Source organism: Phocoena phocoena, chromosome 4 (assembly GCF_963924675.1).
Source record: "Phocoena phocoena chromosome 4, mPhoPho1.1, whole genome shotgun sequence".
NCBI classification, from domain to species: Eukaryota; Metazoa; Chordata; class Mammalia; order Artiodactyla; family Phocoenidae; genus Phocoena; species Phocoena phocoena.
Genome location: NC_089222.1, coordinates 99,772,625 through 99,790,717, shown reverse-complemented (window position 1 = coordinate 99,790,717; position 18,093 = coordinate 99,772,625).

The following is an 18,093-nucleotide window of genomic DNA, read 5'->3' as shown; positions in this document are numbered from 1 at the left end:
CCTCCTCCTCTTAGTTTCCCCAGAGAATGAATGGTGCAGATGTATTCCTGAGTTGAGAAATGATAGGTATCTGGTATCAGATTCAGTTGACTTAATAAGGTCCTTGTGACCTAAACTTGAGGCTATCCCATTGACTTCTGTTTTCTGAGGAATGTTAAGTCAGAAAGTCCCGGAGGAAGTGGGCTGTTCTAATAACTCACCTGGGAAAGCCCAGAGGAGGTGCCTTATCAGACTCGAAGAGGATAACAGCCCTATAACATCTACACATATTAACACTGGTGTGATTTTTGCATTGATATTTAACATGAGGAGGAAGTAGGAAACACATGTAAATAGGGGAGAAAAAAGAAATTGATGTTTGGATTAGATTCCTCTCCTTATTCATCTGGACATTTTGATGGAGGCAGTGAGGTAAATAATTAAAACAATGTATTTACAGGCAGTTTTCAGAGCATTACTTGAATACCATTGCTATCCTAGTGGGCTTGCTTCACGTATTATGTGAATAAATGTTTAAATGCATCCTTACAGCACAATAATAATTATTCCAAACTCAAGTCCCAATTAATTTTGAAAGCTTGGTGTCCTTTTTCCACTGTTTTGAATTGCATATTCACTTTCTCCTAAAACTAATGTGGAAAGTGTTAAAACCTAATTTTCAAAAAAGGTTAAAATCATGACTCTCAAAGAGATAAAAATGAACAGGTGTTAAAGATTTTATTCTACTCATTAACCAATGATGTTACCCAAAAGCTGGATTTGCCTCTTGGTGGGTGTCGAGCCAATAGACACCACTAAGCTGAAGATTGGGAGAAGGAAGGATTTATTATTACTTGCAGCAAGTAAGGAGAACACCAGGGATCATTCCCAAAGAAGTGTCTCTCTGAACAGCAAAATTAGGAAAGTTTTAAGCTAAGGGTACGTGCATATTAATGAAGGGGCTTGAGCAGAGGAGAATTCAGTGTAGAATTGGGGCAAAGGTCTACAGCGTCCAAGCTTTAGTTGATTGAAGTCGGCAGGGTCAACATCAGGGGGCCTTAGTTCCTGCAGAACTCAAAGACCTGTATCAGATTGTTATGTATATCCCTTGAGGAGGAAGCAGGACTCCGTTTTTTTGTTTTTTTTTGCTGAACTGTTGTTTCTTGACTGCTTTTCCTGGGTTCCTGCATTCTTTTACTTCCCCTAAGAACACATTACTGAGACCTGTTCAAGGGCAAGCATTGTGGCCAGACTTAGATCACAAAACAGCTTAGGCCAAAATGGCTTCTCTTATGTCATGAAAGCCATTCCTGGTTCTCTTTCTCCAGGGACCTCCTACCCTATCTGCTTACGATGATGGTACCAGGCAGATGTTATAACTGGTTCAAGAAAATTGGTTTTCCCGCAGGAGGGGAAGGGAAATCAATTGCACCTCTACTGGACAGGATATTTGTATGTCAATAGATGAGAATTAATTTTGCATTGTTACTACTTATCTTCAATATACAGAGTTGCAAAAAAGCTCAAGGACAATAACAGACTAGAATCAGATAATCCTGAGAGTGTTCCCTAGAGCCCAGACAATGCATAGTTTTCCAGGGAAGCACAAAATTTTTCTATAAGAGAAAATAATTTTATGCTTGATGATCTTTCCTTTATTAGTTTTCTCAGAAAACAGGCAGATCCAAGGCTCACTCTGCAACCTCTGGGTTTCCGTATCAGATGCTTCTTGTTATTTCTCTGACACAGGATACAGTGAACCTGGGTAAGAATTTGCATAGTACACATGTGAGGCAGTCTATGGTTAGAAGTTTTTCCCCAATGAAGTTTTTTTTTTTTTTAAGGAGATGTTGGGGGTAGGAGTTTATTAATTTATTTTTGCTGTGTTGGGTCTTCGTTTCTGTGCAAGGGCTTTCTCCAGTTGTGGCAAGCGGGGGCCACTCTTCATCGCGGTGTGTCGGGCTCTCACTATCGCGGCCTCTCTTGTTGCGGAGCACAGGCTCCAGACGCGCAGGCTCAGTAGTTGTGGCTCACGGGCCTAGTTGCCCCGCTGCATGTGGGATCCTCCCAGACCAGGGCTCGAACCCATGTCCTCTGCATTAGCAGGCAGATTCTCAACCACTGTGCCACCAGGGAAGTTTTATTTAACTATGTGAAATACCCAGTTTTCTCTTGTTCCTTAGCATTCATTCTATCCATTTAGCAAATATTTACCAGTCACCTATTTATCTGGTATTAGGTCTAAGAAAACAGAAGTAGATCAGACAAGGTCTCTGTTCTCAAGGATCTTGAATACAGAGATAGGAATTTTATTTCAGACACAGAGGTGTAAGAAATATCAACATAATTTATTTTCTTTAAATCAAAGGTATTCTGAAACTGAAACCCAGACACTTGTTTGGCAAATCATTTGATCTTAGTCATCATCCAGCTTCCGTGGGGTCATCTGAAGGTCCCAAAGGTAATAAAAAAAAGCAAAATATTTGTGGGGCTTGTCTGTGGTCTTTGGTCCCAAAGGAGAAAACTGTGCAAAGCTTAGTAATGTAAGTAGGCATTCCGGCAAGCTCATTCATGTGGGTTGTCTCTGCTTTTGGTTATCTTTGACTAGGTTATCTTACAACTCCATTGAGGTAGAAGTTAACTTGTAGCACTAATAATAATGCAAATGTTTCCTGTGCACAGCTAAGGAAATGATTCCTGTTCATGGCAGTGAAGGTGAGTTTTGTCAGATAGAGAACATAAATCTCTGGAAGTCCGATTTCCACTTGAACTGGTTTTTATATAGCTTACTGGTTCTCTCATTAATTATTGAGTTAAATAAAATCCTTGATGTGTTCATTTTGTATTTGTGTGAGAGTCATGATTTTATCCTCTTTTAAAATGTATATAGTCTGTTAGCCAAAAAAATTATACAGGAGGCTGCAAATAAGAGTCTATTTGGGGGTCTTAAGAATTCCAATTCAGGAGACACAGATTTAGGTAAACCCGAAAGAGTGCTCTGAGGAAGAGAAGAAGTCAGGGGCTAATAAAGACAAAAAGCCATGACGTTGTTAATTAAAAGTTGCCTGGTGAGAACTGCGATTGACTGGGATGAGTTATTTTAGGTAAGGGTCTGGTAGATATCTTGAGTTTCTGGCAGGTGCTCTGGATGACTTCATCGGGTAAAAAGGTCAGATTCCATCCAGGCTGAGAGGTGCGCAAGTCACACTTCCTCAATGGCTTCCCAGCTCCAGTTTAGAGAGCTCTTAGCAATACCGACTCCACTTTGATTTTCCTTTCACAAGTCTCATGAATAGGATCCTACTGAAGCTCACATGTCATTTGAAGTGGTTTCCAGCCTCAGTAGGGTTGATATACTTGCCAGGGATCTGTAGTTTTAGGGCTGCTGCCTGGTTGTGCAGGTTTTATACCCAACTCTAGGAGGTACCATTCACACAGACCAGCGGTAAAATTTTTCAGATAGTAAATATGCCCTAGGCCATAGGTCTCTGTCATAACTACTCAATTCTGTAGTTGCAACTGTAATTGCAGTTATAGGCAATACTTTAATGCACAGACATGGATGTATCCCCTGCAAATTTTATTTACAAAAACAGGCACCAGCCCATGGGCTGTAGTTTGCCAACTCCTGACATATACCATGGTAGGTTATCAGTAGCCCCCTTGGAAAGCTCTAAGAGGATGAGAAGTAGGACCTATCATGCATCTCTTTCTTTCCCCTGTTCTCCTACTCACTCCTCAAAAGGCGCTTGGTTTTTTCCTCATTATGCTCTAGCATAATTTTCTCAAAAAGGCTGGTCTTTTGAAAATGAAAGACAGGAGGCAAATTGTCAGGAAATTTCACTTTGGTCCCATAACGTCCCTAAATCGAAGGACCAGAAGACTGGGGCTACCTTGATGGAAACAAAGAGGAGAAAAATACAAGATCGAAACACAAATTGAGGTCTCAGTAAGCTATCCTGTCACAGAGATAAGACCTATTTTTTTCTATAATCATTTAAAAATTTTTCTTACTTTTGTGCAATACTTTATGGTTTTTCAAAACGCTTTTCACATGTACACAGACATAGAAAGCAAAGCAGGAAGAGCTAAATCAGTGGTGTCCTAGTCAATGTCTGACAACCAGCAAAAGACTTAAACTAGGTCAGAAAAAGCCATACGGCTTTTGTCTACTGTTTCCGGGATGCTTGCTCGGGAAGCAACCAGTTATCTGATAGGAAATCTGACACCCTTGAGTCTACCTTGCTGGAGAGGACACATGTAGGTGCTTCGAAGATGGCCACCGTCAATGGCCAGCTATGTGAGTGAGCCGTCTTGAATGTGCAGGCCAGCTCACCCTTCAGACAGCTATGGCATTGGCTGAGGTCCGATTGTAACTATGTAAGGAACCTCAAGTGAGAACCACCTAGCTAAGCTATTCATGCATTTCTGACCCCTGTGATTGTGAGCAAAATAAAATGGTTGTTGTTTTATACCACCAATCTTAGATTAGTTTGTTATACAGCAGAAGGAGCTGCAATAGGAAGAAAACAACAGTGTTTAAAGAGTCACTGTATCCAGAGAGTGAAGGAGAGAGAGGAATCGAAGATTCTAGAGATTGAATCTTGCAGAAAATAATGTCATCATCTTGATGAACAGGACAATGAATTGAAGAATTAAAGTGAAGGAGAGAAAATGATGCTGATAATCTCGAGTATATTAAATTTGGAATGTGTCTTAGTTCAGGCTGCTATCACAGAATACCATAGACTGGGTGGCTTAAACAACAAAAACGTATTTCTCATAAGTTCTGGAGGCTGGACAATTTAAGATGAAGATTCTGGTAGATCCAGTGTCTGGTGAGGGGCCACTTCCTGTTGGCAGTTGGCCATTTTCTCTTGGTATCTTCACATGTCAGAGAGCAGAGAGCCAGCTGTGTCTCTTCTTTTAAGAGCACTGTGATATACGAGTTATAATAAGATGTGAATTGGTACAGCCACTATGGAAAACAGTATGGAGGGTCCTTAAAAAACTAAAAATAGAACTACCATATGACCCAGTAATCCTACTACTGGGCATATACCCAGAGAAAACCATAATTCAAAAAGACACATGCACCCCAGTGTTCATAGCAGCACTATTTACAGTAGCCAGGACATAGAAGCAACTTAAATGTCCATCAACAGGAATGGATAAAGAAGATATGGTACATATATACAATGGAATATTACTCAGCCATAAAAAGGAATGAAATTGGATCATTTGTGGAGATGTAGATGGACCTAGAGAGTGTCATACAGAGTGAAGTAAGTCAGAAAGAGAAAAGCATATATCGTACAATAATGCATACATGTGAAGTCTAGAAAAATGGTATAGGTGATTTTATTTGCAAAGCAGAAATAGAGACACGGACATAGAGAACAAATGTATGGATACCAAGGGGGAAAGGGGTGGGGTGGGAGGAACTGGGAGATTGGGATTGACACGTACACATTATTGATACTATGTATAAAATAGACAACTGATGGGAACATACTGTATGGCACAGGGAACTCTACCTAATGCACTGTGGTAACCTAAATGGGAAGGAAGTCCAAAAGGGAGGGGATATCTGTATGTGTATAGCTGATTCATTTTGTTGTGCAGTAGGGGCTAACACAACATTGTAAAGCACCCATACTTCAATAAGAATTAATAAAAAATAAAATAAAAATTAAAAAAAAATGTCTTTGGTCTTCTTCCCTGTTCCTGGCAAAGAGCTCCCACAGTCCTTGTAACATCCTAAGTGACAGAGCAATGAAGGTGTCTTTTGTTAGTCAAAACAAGCCCCTTTCAACCGCACCTGAAGTTTTGTTAAGGAGGTGGGTTTTGGAAAGCCCACAAGTTTGGGGGCTGGTTCCCAGGGAAGCCAATCATGTGATTAGAAGGTTGAAACTTTCAGCCCCATCCCATAACCTCCTGGGAAGGGAGAGGGGCTAGAGGTTGAATTACTCCCCAACGGCCAATGATTTAATCAACCATGCCTACATAATGAAGCCTCCATAAACATCCCTGAAGTACAGAGTTCGGAGAGCATCCTGGTTGGTGAACATGTGGAGGTTCTGGAAAGGTGGGTTCCCAGGGAGGGCTTGGAAGCTTTGCTCCCCTTCCCACGTACCTTGCCCTATGCGTCTCTTCCATTCGGCTGTTCCTGCACTATATCCTTCTACAATAAACCAGTAATCTAGTAAGTAAAATGTTTTCCTGAGTTCTGTGAGCCATTCTAGTAAGTTAATTGCACCTGGGGGTCATGGGAACCTCTGATTTATAGCTAGTCAGTCAGAAGCACAGCTGACAACCTGGGATTTGTGTTTGCATCTGAAGTGGGGCCACTCTCCTGGGACTGAGCCCTTAACCTGTGAGATCTGATGCTATTCCCAGGTAGTTGTGTCAGATGTAGTTAACTTGTAGGACGCCCAGTGGATATCCTTCAGAGAATTGGAGAATTTCTTGGTGTGGGAAAAACTGCACACATCTGGTCACAGAAGCGTTCAGTGTGAGTAGTAGAAAGAGAAGAAATTAAGAATGTTTTTCCTCTTTCAGGCAATAATCCCATTCATGAGGGTTCTACCCTTATGACCTAATCAACTCCCAAAGGCCTTGGCCTCCTAATACCATCACTTGGAGGTTAGAATTTTAACATATGAACTGTAGGGAAACAGAAACATTCAGTTTATAACAGGATATGTCAAAAATACTGCATACATTCACAAAAGGATTTGTATAATAATATTCATAGTACTTTAATTGGGTTATTCCCAAACTAAATGCTTCTTAATAGGAACCTAAATATCCATATTATTGAAGGAAATAATTTTCTTTGATAATAAAATGAACATTGTTGATGTAATATCCTTTCCTTGTTTAATATTAATTTTCTTTTTTTAGAAAAGAGAATACATGAATAAAAAAATAGAACAATTGGAAGTCAACAGGCTTTTTAAAAAAATTAAAAGTCACAACGTATATGTATTGCACTGCTTTTCAAAAAGAAGAGATTGTCCGTGAGGAACACAGAGCTTGGAAGATGAGGAAATGACCTGCAAGAGATGATCTTTCACTTAAATGGGTAGATTGCTGATTGGCACCCAGTGGACCAGGTTTTATATTAAAACCTTTGATTATTTGAATGTATATTCTGACCTACTGTTTTATTTGAGACATGGATACATTAGTCACGTGTAACCATTACAAAATCACTAGATTTCTCACATTGTCTTTTAAAAATTTCAACAAAGGCGTTTTTTTAAATTTAAGAAGTACTACATATAAATGATTAAAAAAATTCAAATAGTTCAAAAGAGTATATTATGACAAAAGTAAGTTGTCCTCATAGCTCAGACCCTTTTTCTCCCTTACCGTAAGCATCCACTGTGAAGTTTCTTGTGGCTTTTTCCATAAATATTCTATGTTAATGCAAGCATATGTAGGTGTATGTATAGACATAAATACATCCAATTTTTACCCAAATATATTCTTTATCTTGATGTACCTGAGAGAGACTGTTCCTTTTAGATCTACTCTGGTCCTTTCATGGTGGCATAGCTTTCTAACATATGACTGTGCCAATATGTTACACTATATCTCAAATATGTATTATACCATATATATGAATATATATTTAACATGTTTCTTATTAATGAGCATTTAGTTTGCTTCCAAAATTTTTAGAAACGACAACTGCAATTAGCATATGTGTGCATATATGTTTTTCATATATACATAAAATCATATATGTCAATGTATGTATATGAGAGTTTATAGCATAAACTTCTGAAAATGGAAGGGCTAGGTCAATGGACATATTAATTTTATATTTTAAAAGATAATACCAAATACCAAATCTCTTTGCCCCCCAAGGAGATTTTACCAGCTTCACTCCCACTGCCTATTTTCTCCCATCTTTACCAATGTATGTTATCACTGAATACTTTTTTTCTGCATTATTATTGGTGAAATAAATATTATATCATTGCTTTAATTTGCATTTTAAAAATTATTAGTTTTAGTGCTTTTAATGTATTTTTGGCCAGTTATATTTCCCTGAATTAACCAGTTTTCTTGTTTTTAATAGACTTTCAAGGCTCTTTGTATATTAGGTACTATTAACTACGAGCTATTCAGTTGTAAATAAGTGTATTGCCCAGGAGAGGAGTGTCAGCCTCTGGAAGGCACGTTCTGGCGATCTCACTACATGCGACAAATGAATGAAGCAGGGTGACCATAAAGTCAGAGGTCTTTTCCCAATAAATTCTGAAAGGATCAGGACATCTGTTTTATGGGCTTTCTCATTCTGAAATGAGCCTATCTTGGAATATAATTATTAAAAACATACCCTGCTGCATGAATAATAAGTAAATGGCATAACTTCATTTAAAGGACAGTGGAACAATGACACAGCATTCTTAAATTTACAATAAAACATTAAACATGGCTCCTAAAGTATTGAGTTAGCTGTGCTCTAAGACTCATCTTAGCCTTAGGGATTTGCTTCTTTCACTTCATTTCTAAAACAGATTAGCAGAGATGGAATGTTTAAAGATTTAGGCACATTTTGGAGCTTAAAATCAAATTGTATATTTATTTCTGTTACAGCCTTTGCTCCATCAGGGAGACTATCTCCCCAGGTTGGGATCGTCATATCTGCAGAGAACCCCAGAGACCAAAGATTTGATTTTCTCCTAATAGGGGTGTTAAAAGTGGAGTTTGGTGTTTTTTGCTCAAATAAAGACAAAGGGCTGAGAAGCTGAGCAACTAACAACCCTTACGGAAGTCAGCAAGTATACATGTGCTGCCCAAGTAACACAATGAAGTTATGAATTGAATTCACCTCTCGTCACAAGTGGCCAGGGCCCAGCAGGCCCTGTGGTCCAGTAAGGAAAGACATATTTCTTTTCTCTGTGATGGCAGCTGCCACCATCATTTTGCAATGACCTCAGTGGCTGAGTTTCCTACAAAGCCTCTGTGCAGGACCAAGCATGACCAAGATGCAGGTTATGCTCTCAGTTTTCAAGTGTTATCTAATCTCTCCTTACTTCAGAGGCTTAGAAGAAATTATAATTTATAGGCCTCTTGAGTTCAGAGACTGAAATGTCAGCCAGTAACTGAGTCACAGGCCATTGGGTGCCAGATGCTTATAATCCACCATCCAATGGAGGCTTTGTACTTAACAGAGTCCTGATAGTTTAAAAGATATGAGATTAGTGTCCACATAAAATCGTCCACTGATATTCACGTTGCTATCTGTTTTTATCCAAATATTGAAGAAGTGGGAAGTGCTCTAATTAAAAATTGTGTAGCATATCTAAAACTGTAAAAGTGATCAGCAAATAGATTGTATGAGGTGATGGGTCAGAGAGGTCCTTATGACAGGAAGGGGTGAGTGATACAATGAGAAGAATTATCCAGTGCTATGTACTGAGTATAGGGTTTCTGCTGATGTAGGAGGAGGCGCCTGAGATTTTTGCTGCATTTCGCTATCAGCAAAAATTCAAGTTAACATGACACGTATGGTAGCACCTCTAGGAATAGATCCAGGTTATGCATCTTTAGCAGGAATGTCACAGATGATGTAGTCTTCTCATAAACCCTATTACATAGCACACATTTTCAACTTATTGCGTTAGTGATGATGTTTACTTTGATCACTTGACTAAAGTTGTATCTGCCATGCTTCTCCACTGTAACATTACACTCGTCCCCCTTTGTAATTAAAAAAATATATTTTTTGTTTTTTAAGGGAAGGTACTTTAAATCTATATAAATATCTCTTTCCTCATCACTTTCAATGTGCTCAACTAAACAGGAAAACTAAATAGGATATAAATAAATACATATCGTATTTAGTTTTCCTGTTTAGTTTAATGGTAATAACCTGTTATTATTATTATGTATTTTGGTACTCAAATTGTCCTAGAGTTGTCCAGTGGGAGTCTCTTTAAGCTAGCTTCTTCATCTTTTTGACAAGACCCATTGTGCTTTGAGTACTTCTTGAGTTTCTATCACAAGATATTCTAGGTTCATTTTGTATTTTCCCTTCCTTCTCCAACCTGAGGTCAGACATTTTGCCAAGGTGCCTTTTAATGAAGAACAGATAAAACCAACTTACCATGATAGAAATCAAATCAATGTCTGCCTGTGGTAGGGTTAGGAGTAATTGACTGCAAAGGAGCACAGAGGACCTTTCTGGGGTGATGAAAATGTACCATATCTTGATTGGAGAGGTCATTACAAGGTTAGGCACATTTGGCAAAACTTACTTTATTGAGTTATGAGTTCTTTTACATTGTGGATACAAGTTCTTTGTCAGATATACGTACTTAAAATTTCTCTAGTCTCAAGTGCCTTATCTTTTAATTTCCTTTTTATTTTTTAAATTTTTAAATTTTTATTCTTTTATTTATTTATTTATTTTGTGGTACGTGGGCCTCTCACTGTTGTGGCCTCTCCCGTTGTGGAGCACAGGCTCTGGACGCGCAGGCTCAGGGGCCATGGCTCACGGGCCTAGCCGCTCCGCGGCACGTGGGATCTTCCCGGACCGGGGCACAAACTCGTGTCCCCTGCATCGGCAGGTGGACTCTCAACCACTGCGCCACCGGGGAAGCCCTATTTTTTAAAAATTTTATTATTTTTTAACATCTTTACTGGAGTATAATTGCTTTACAATGGTGTGTTAATTGCTGCTGTATAACAAAGTGAATCAGCTAAACATATACATATTTCCCCACATCCGCTCCCTCTTTGCGTCTCCCTCCCACCGTCCCTATCCCACCCCTCTAGGTGGTCACAAAGCACCGAGCTGATCTCCCTGTACTATGCAGCTGCTTCCCACTAGCTATCTATTTTACATTTGGTAGTGTATATAAGTCCATGCCACTCTCTCGCTTCGTCCTTACCTTTCCTCCTCCCCGTGTCCTCAAGTCCATTCTCTATGTCTGTGTCTTTATTCCTGTCCTGCCCCAGGTTCTTCAGAACCTTTTCCTTTTTTTTTTAAATTCCATACGTTAGCATACGGTATTTATTTTTCTCTTTCTGACTTACTTCAATCTGTATGACAGTCTCTAGGTCCATCCACCTCACTACAAATAAATCAATTATGTTTCATTTTATGGCCGAGTAATATGCCATGGTATATATGTGCCACACCTTCTTTATACATTCATCTGTTGATGGACACATAGGTTGCTTCCATGTCCTGGCTATTGTAAATAGGGCTGCATGAACATTGTGGTACATGACTCTTTTTGAATTATGGCTTTCTCAGGGTATATACCCAGTAGTGAGACTCATGGGTCATATGGTAGTTCTATGTTTAGTATTTTAAGGAAGCTCCATACTGTTCTCCATAGTGGCTATACCAATTTACATTTCCACCAACAGTGCAAGAGGGTTCCCTTTTCTCCACACCCTCTCCAGCATTTATTGTTTGTAGATTTTTTGATGATGGTCATTTTGACTGGTGCGAGATGACATCGCATTGTAGTCCTGATTTGAATTTCTCTAATGATTATGATGTTGAGCATCCTTTCATGTGCTTCTTGGCCATCTTTATGTCTTCTTTGGAGAAATGTCTATTTAGGTCTTCTGCCCATTTTTTGATTGGGTTGTCCTTTTGATATTGAGCTGCATGAGCTGCTTGTACATTTTGAAGATTACTCTTTGACAGTTGCTTCATTTGCGAATATTTTCTCTCATTCTGAGGGTTGTCTTTCTGTCCTGTTTATGATTTCCTTTGCTGTGCAAAAGCTTTTAAGCTTCATTAGGTCCCATTTGTTTATTTTTGTTTTTAATTTCCATTTCTCTAGGAGGTGGGTCAAAAAGGATCTTGCTGTGATTTATGTCATAGAGTGTTCTGCTGATGCCTTCCCCTAAGAGTTTTACAGTGTCCGGCCTTACATTTAGGTCTCTAATCCATTTTGAGTTTATTTTTGTGTATGGTGTTAGGGAGTGTTCTTTTTTTTTTTTTTTGCGGTACGCGGGCCTCTCACTGTTGTGGCCTCTCCCGTTGCGGAGCCCAGGCTCCGGACGCGCAGGCTCAGCGGCCATGGCTCACGGGCCCAGCCGCTCCGCGGCATGTGGGATCTTCCCGGACCGGGGCACGAACCCGTGTCCCCTGCATTGGCAGGCGGACTCTCAACCACTGCGCCACCAGGGAAGCCCCAGGGAGTGTTCTAATGTCATTCTTTTACATGTAGCTGTCCAGTTTTCCCAGCACCACTTATTGAGGAGGCTGTCTTTTCTCCATTGTATATTCTTGCTTCCTGTATCAAAAATAAGGTGACCATATGTGTGTGAGTTTATCTCTGTGCTTTCTATCCTGTTCCATTTATCTATATTTCTGTTTTTGTGCCAGTAACATACTGTCTTGATTACTGTAGCTTTGTAGTATAGTCTGAAGTCCAGGAGTCTGATTCCTCCAGCTCCGTTTTCTTTCTCAAGATTGCTTTGGCTATTCGGGGTCTTTTGTGTTTGCATACAAATTGTGAAATTTTTTGTTCTAGTTCTGTGAAAGATGCCAGTGGTAGTTTAATAGGGATTTCATTGAATCTGTAGATTGCTTTGGGTAGTAGAGTCATTTTCACAATGTTGATTTTTCAATCCAAAAACATGGTATATCTCTCCATCTGTTTGTATCATCTTTGATTTATTTCAACAGTGTCTTATAGTTTTCTGCATACAAGTCTTTTGCCTCCTTAGGTAGGTTTATTCCTAGGTATTTTATTCTTTTTGTTGCAGTGGTAAATGGGAGTGTTTTCTTAATTTCACTTTCTGATTTTTCATCATTAGTGTATAGGTATGCAAGATATTTCTGTGCATTAATTTTGTATCCTGCTACTTTTCCAAATTTATTGATTAGCTCTAGTAGTTTTCTGCTGGCATCTTTAGGATTCTCTATGTATAGTATTATGTCATCTGCAAACAGTGACAGCTTTACTTGTTCTTTTCTGATTTGGATTCCTTTTATTTCTTTTTCTTCTCTGATTCCTGTGGTTAAAACTTTGAAAACTATGTTGAATAACTGTGGGGAGAGTGGACAACCTTGTCTTGTTCCTGATCTTACTCTAAATGGTTTCAGTTTTTCACCATTGAGAACAATGTTGGCTGTGGGTTTGTCATATATGGCCTTTATTATGTTGAGGAAAGTTCCCTCTCTGCCTACTTTCTGGAGGGTTTTTATCGTAAATGCGTGTTGAATTTTGTTGAAATCTTTTTCTGCATCTACTGAGATGATCATATGGTTTTTCTCCTTCAATTTGTTAATATGGTGTATCACATTGATTGATTTGTGTATATTGAAGAATCCTTGAATTCCTGGAATAAACCCCACTTGATCATGGTGTATGATCCTTTTAATCTGTTGTTGGATTCTGTTTGTTAGTATTTTGTTGAGGATTTTTGCATCTATGTTCGTCACTGATATTGGCCTGTAGTTTTCTTTCTTTGTGACATCTTTGTCTGGTTTTAGGATCAGGGTGATGGTGGCCTCATAGAGTGAGTTTGGGAGTGTTCCTCCCTTGTTATATTTTGGAAGAGTTTGAGAAGGATATGTGTTAGCTCTTCTCTAAATGTTTCATAGAATTTGCCTGTGAAGCCATCTGGTCCTGGGCGTTTGTTTGTTGGAAGATTTTGAATCACAGTCTCAATTTCAGTGCTTGTGATTTGTCTGTTTATATTTTCTGTTTCTTCCTGGTTCAGTCTCGGAATGTTGTGTGTTTCTAAGAATTTGTCCATTTCTTCCAGGTTGTCCATTTTATTGGCATACAGTTGCTTGTACTCATCTCTCATGATCCTTTGTATTTCCGCAGCGTCAGTTGTTACTTCTCCTTTTCTATTTCTAATTCTATTGATTTGAGTCTTCCCTCTTTTTTTTTTTAATTTTAGAATTTTAGTTATTTTTTTATACAGCAGGTTCTTATTAGTTATCCATTTTATATATATTAGTGTATATATTTCAATCCCAATCTCCCAGTTCATCACACCACCACCAACACTCCCCACCACTTTCCCCTCTTGGTATCCATACGTTTGTTCTCTACATCTGTGTCTCCATTTCTGCCCTGCAAACTGGATCATCTGTACCATTTTTCTAGGTTCCACATATATGCATTAATATACGATAATTGTTTTTCTGACTTACTTCACTTTGTATAACAGTCTGTAGGTCCATCCACCTGACTACAATTAACTCAATTTCATTTCTTTTTATGGCCCAGTAATATTCCATTGTATACATGTAGCACATCTTCTTTATCATTTCATCTGTTGATGGGCACTTAGGTTGCTTCCATGACCTGGCTCCAATGAACACTGGGGTGCATGTGTTTTTTTGAATTATGTTTTTCTCTGGGTATATGCTCAGTAGTGGGATTGCTGGGTCATAACTGTATTTCTATTTTTAGTTTTGTAAGGAACCTCCATGTTTTTCTCCATAGTGGCTGTATCAATTTACATTCCCACCAACAGTGCAAGAGGGTTCCCTTTTCTCCACATCCTCTCCAGCATTTGTTGTTTGTAGATTTTCTCATGATGCCCATTTTAACTGGTATGAGGTGATACCTCATTGTAGTTTTGATTTGCATTTCTCTAATAATTAGTGATGTTGAGCAGCTTTTAAAGTGCTTCTTGACCATCTGTATGTCTTCTTTGGAGAAATGTCTATTTAGGTCTTCTGCCCATTTTTCGATTGGGTTGTTTTTTTAACATTGAACTGCGTGAGCTGTTTATATATTTTGGAGATTAATCCTTTTTCTGTTGATTTGTTTGAAAAGATTTTCTCCCATTCTGAGGATTGTCTTTTCATCTTGTTTATAGTTTCCTTTGCTTTACAAAAGGTTTTAAGTTTCATTAGGTCCCATTCGTTTATTTTTGTTTTTATTTCCATTACTCTAGGAGGTGGATCAAAAAATATCTTGCTGTGATTTTTGTCAAAGAGTGTTCTTCCTATGTTTTCCTCTAAGAGTTTGGTAGTGTCTGGCCTTCCTTTCAGGTCTTTAATCCATTTTGAGTTTATTTTTGTGTCTGGTGTTAGGGAGTGTTCTAATGTCATTCATTTACATGTAGCTGTCCAGTTTTCCCAGCACCACTTATTGAAGAGCCTGTCTTTTCTCCACTGTATATTCTTGCCTCCTTTATCAAAGATAAGTTGACCATATGTGCATGAGTTTCTCTCTGGGCTTTGTATCTTGTTCCATTTATCTATATTTCTGTTTTTGTGCCAGTACCAGACTGTCTTGATTACTGTAGCTTTGTAGTATAGTCTGAAGTCCGGGACCCTGATTCCTACAACCCAATTTTTCTTTCTCAAGATTGCTTTGGCTATTCAGGGTCTTTTGTGTTTCCATACAAACTGAAAAATTTCTTGTTCTAGTTCTGTGAAAAATGCCATTGGTAATTTGATAGGGTTTGCATTGAACCTGTAGATTGCTTTGTGTAGTATAGTCATTTTCACAATATTGATTCTTCCAATCCAGGAGCATGGCATATCTCTCCATCTGTTTATGTTATCTTTGATGTCTTTCATCAGTGTTTTATAGTTTTCTGTGTACAGGTGTTTTGTCTCCTTAAGTAGGATTTCCTAAGTATTTTACTCTTTTTGTTGCTATGGTAAATGGGATTGTTTCCTCTTTGGATCTTTCTTTGTTACTGTATAGGAATGCAAGGGATTTCTGTACATTAATTTTGTATCCTACAACCTTACCAAATTCATTGATTAGTTCTAGGAGTTTTCTGATGGCATCTGTAGGATTCTCTATGTATAGTATCATGTCATTGGCAAACAGTGACAGTTTTACTCCTTCTTTTCCAATTTGTATTGTTTTTGTATCTTTTTCTTCTCTGATTACTGTGGCTAGCACTTCCAGTACTATGTTGACTAATAGTGGCGAGAGTGGACATTCTTGTCTTTTTCCTGACCATAGAGGAAATGCTTTCAATTTTTCACCACTGAGAATGATGTTTGCTGTGTGTTTGTCATATATGGCTTTTATTATGTTGTGGTAGTTTCCCTCTAATGCCCACTTTCTGGAGAGTTTTTATCATAAATGCATGTTGAATTTTGTCAAATCTTTTTCTGCATCAGTTGAGATGATCATATGGTTTTTATTCTTTAATTTGTTAATATGGTGTATCACATTGATTGATTTGTGTATATTGAAGAATCCTTGCATCCCTGGGACAAATCCCACTTGATCATGGTGTGTGATCTTCTTAATGTGTTGTTGGATTCTGTTTGCTGGTATTTGGTTGAGGATTTTTGCTTCTATGTTCATCAGTGATATTGGTCCATAATTTTCTTTTTTCTGATGTCCTTGTCTGGTTTTGTTATCAGGGTGATGGTAGCCTCATAGATGAGTTTGGGAGTGTTCCTCCCTCTGCAGTTTTTTTGAGAAGGATAGGTGTTAACTCTTTTGTATTGTTTGATAAAATTCACCTGTGAAGCCATCTGGTCCTAGACTTTTGTTTGTTGGAAGATTTTTAATTACAGTTTCAATTTCATTACCTGTGATTGGCCTGTTTTTGTGTTCTAATTCTTCCTGGTTCAGTCTTGGAAGGGTCTACTTTTCCAAGAATTTGTCCATTTCTTTAAGGCTGTTCATTTTTTTGGCATATAGTTCCTTGTAGTAATCTCCCATGATCCTTTGTATTTCTGTGGTGTTAGTTGTAATCTATCCTTTTCTTATCTAATTTTATTGATTTGCATCCTCTCCCTTTTTTTCTTGATGAGTCTAGCTAAAAGTTTATTAATATTGTTTATCTTCTCAAAGAACCAGCTTTTAGTTTTATTGATCTTTGCTACTGTTTTCTTTGTTTCTATTTCATTTATTTCTGCTCTGATCTTTATGTTTTCTTTCCTTCTACTAATTTTGGGTTTTCTTTGTTCCTCTTTTTCTAGTTGCTTTAGGTGTTAGGTTAGATTGTTTATTTGAGATTTTTCTTGTTTCTTGAGGTGAGCTTGAATTGCTATGAATTTCCCTCTTAGAACTGTCTTTGCTGTTTCCCACAGGTTTTGGATCATCATGTTTTGATTGTCATTTGTTTGTAGGTATTTTTTGATTTCCTCTTTGATTTCTTCAGTGATCTCTTGGTTATTTAGCAGCGCACTGTTTAGCCTCCATATATTTGTGGTTTTTACTGTTTTTTTTCCTGTAATTGATTTCTAAATCTCATAGCCTGTTGCTTGGAAAAGATGCTTGATATGATTTCAATTTTCTTAAAAATTTCAAGGTTTTATTTGTGACTCAAAATGTGATCTATTCTGGAGAATGTTCTGTGTGCACTTGAGAAGAAAGTGTATTCTTCTGCTTTCAAGTAGAATGTCCTAAAAATATCAATTAAGTCTATCTGGTCTATTGTGTCCTTTAAAGCTTGTGCTTTCTTATTTATTTTCTGTCTGGAAGATCTGTCTATTGGTGTAAGTGGGGTGTTAAAATTCCCCACTATTATTGTGTTACTGTCAATTTCTCCTTTTATGGCTGTTAGCACTTGCCTTATGTATTGAGGTGCTCCTTGTTGGGTGCATAAATATTTACAATTGTTATGTTTTCTTCTTGGATCAATCCCTTGATCACTATGTAGTGTTCTTCCTTATCTCTTGTAACAGTCTTTATTTTAAGATCTATTTTGTGTGATATGAGTATTGCTAATCCAGCTTTCTTGTGTTTGTATTTTCATGGAATATCTTTTTCCATACCCTCACCCTCAGTCTGTATGTGTCCCTGTGTCTGAAGTGGGCCTCCTGTAGACATCATATATAAGGGTCTTGTTTTTTGTATTCATTCAGCCAGTCTGTGCCTTTTGGTTGGAGCATTTAATCCATTTACATTCAAGGTGATTATCAATACGTATGTTCCTATTACCATTTTCTTAATTGATTTGGGTTTGTTTCTGTGTTTCTCACTTAGAGAAGTCCCTTTAGCATTTGTTTTAAAACTGGTTTGGTGGTGCTGAATTCTCGTAGCTTTTACTTGTCTGTAAAGCTTCTGATTTCTCCATTGAATCTGAATGAGATCCTTGCTGGGTAGAGTAATCTTGGTTGTAGGTTTTTCCCTTCATCACTTTAAGTATGTCCTGCCACTCCCTTCTGGCTTGCAGAGTTTC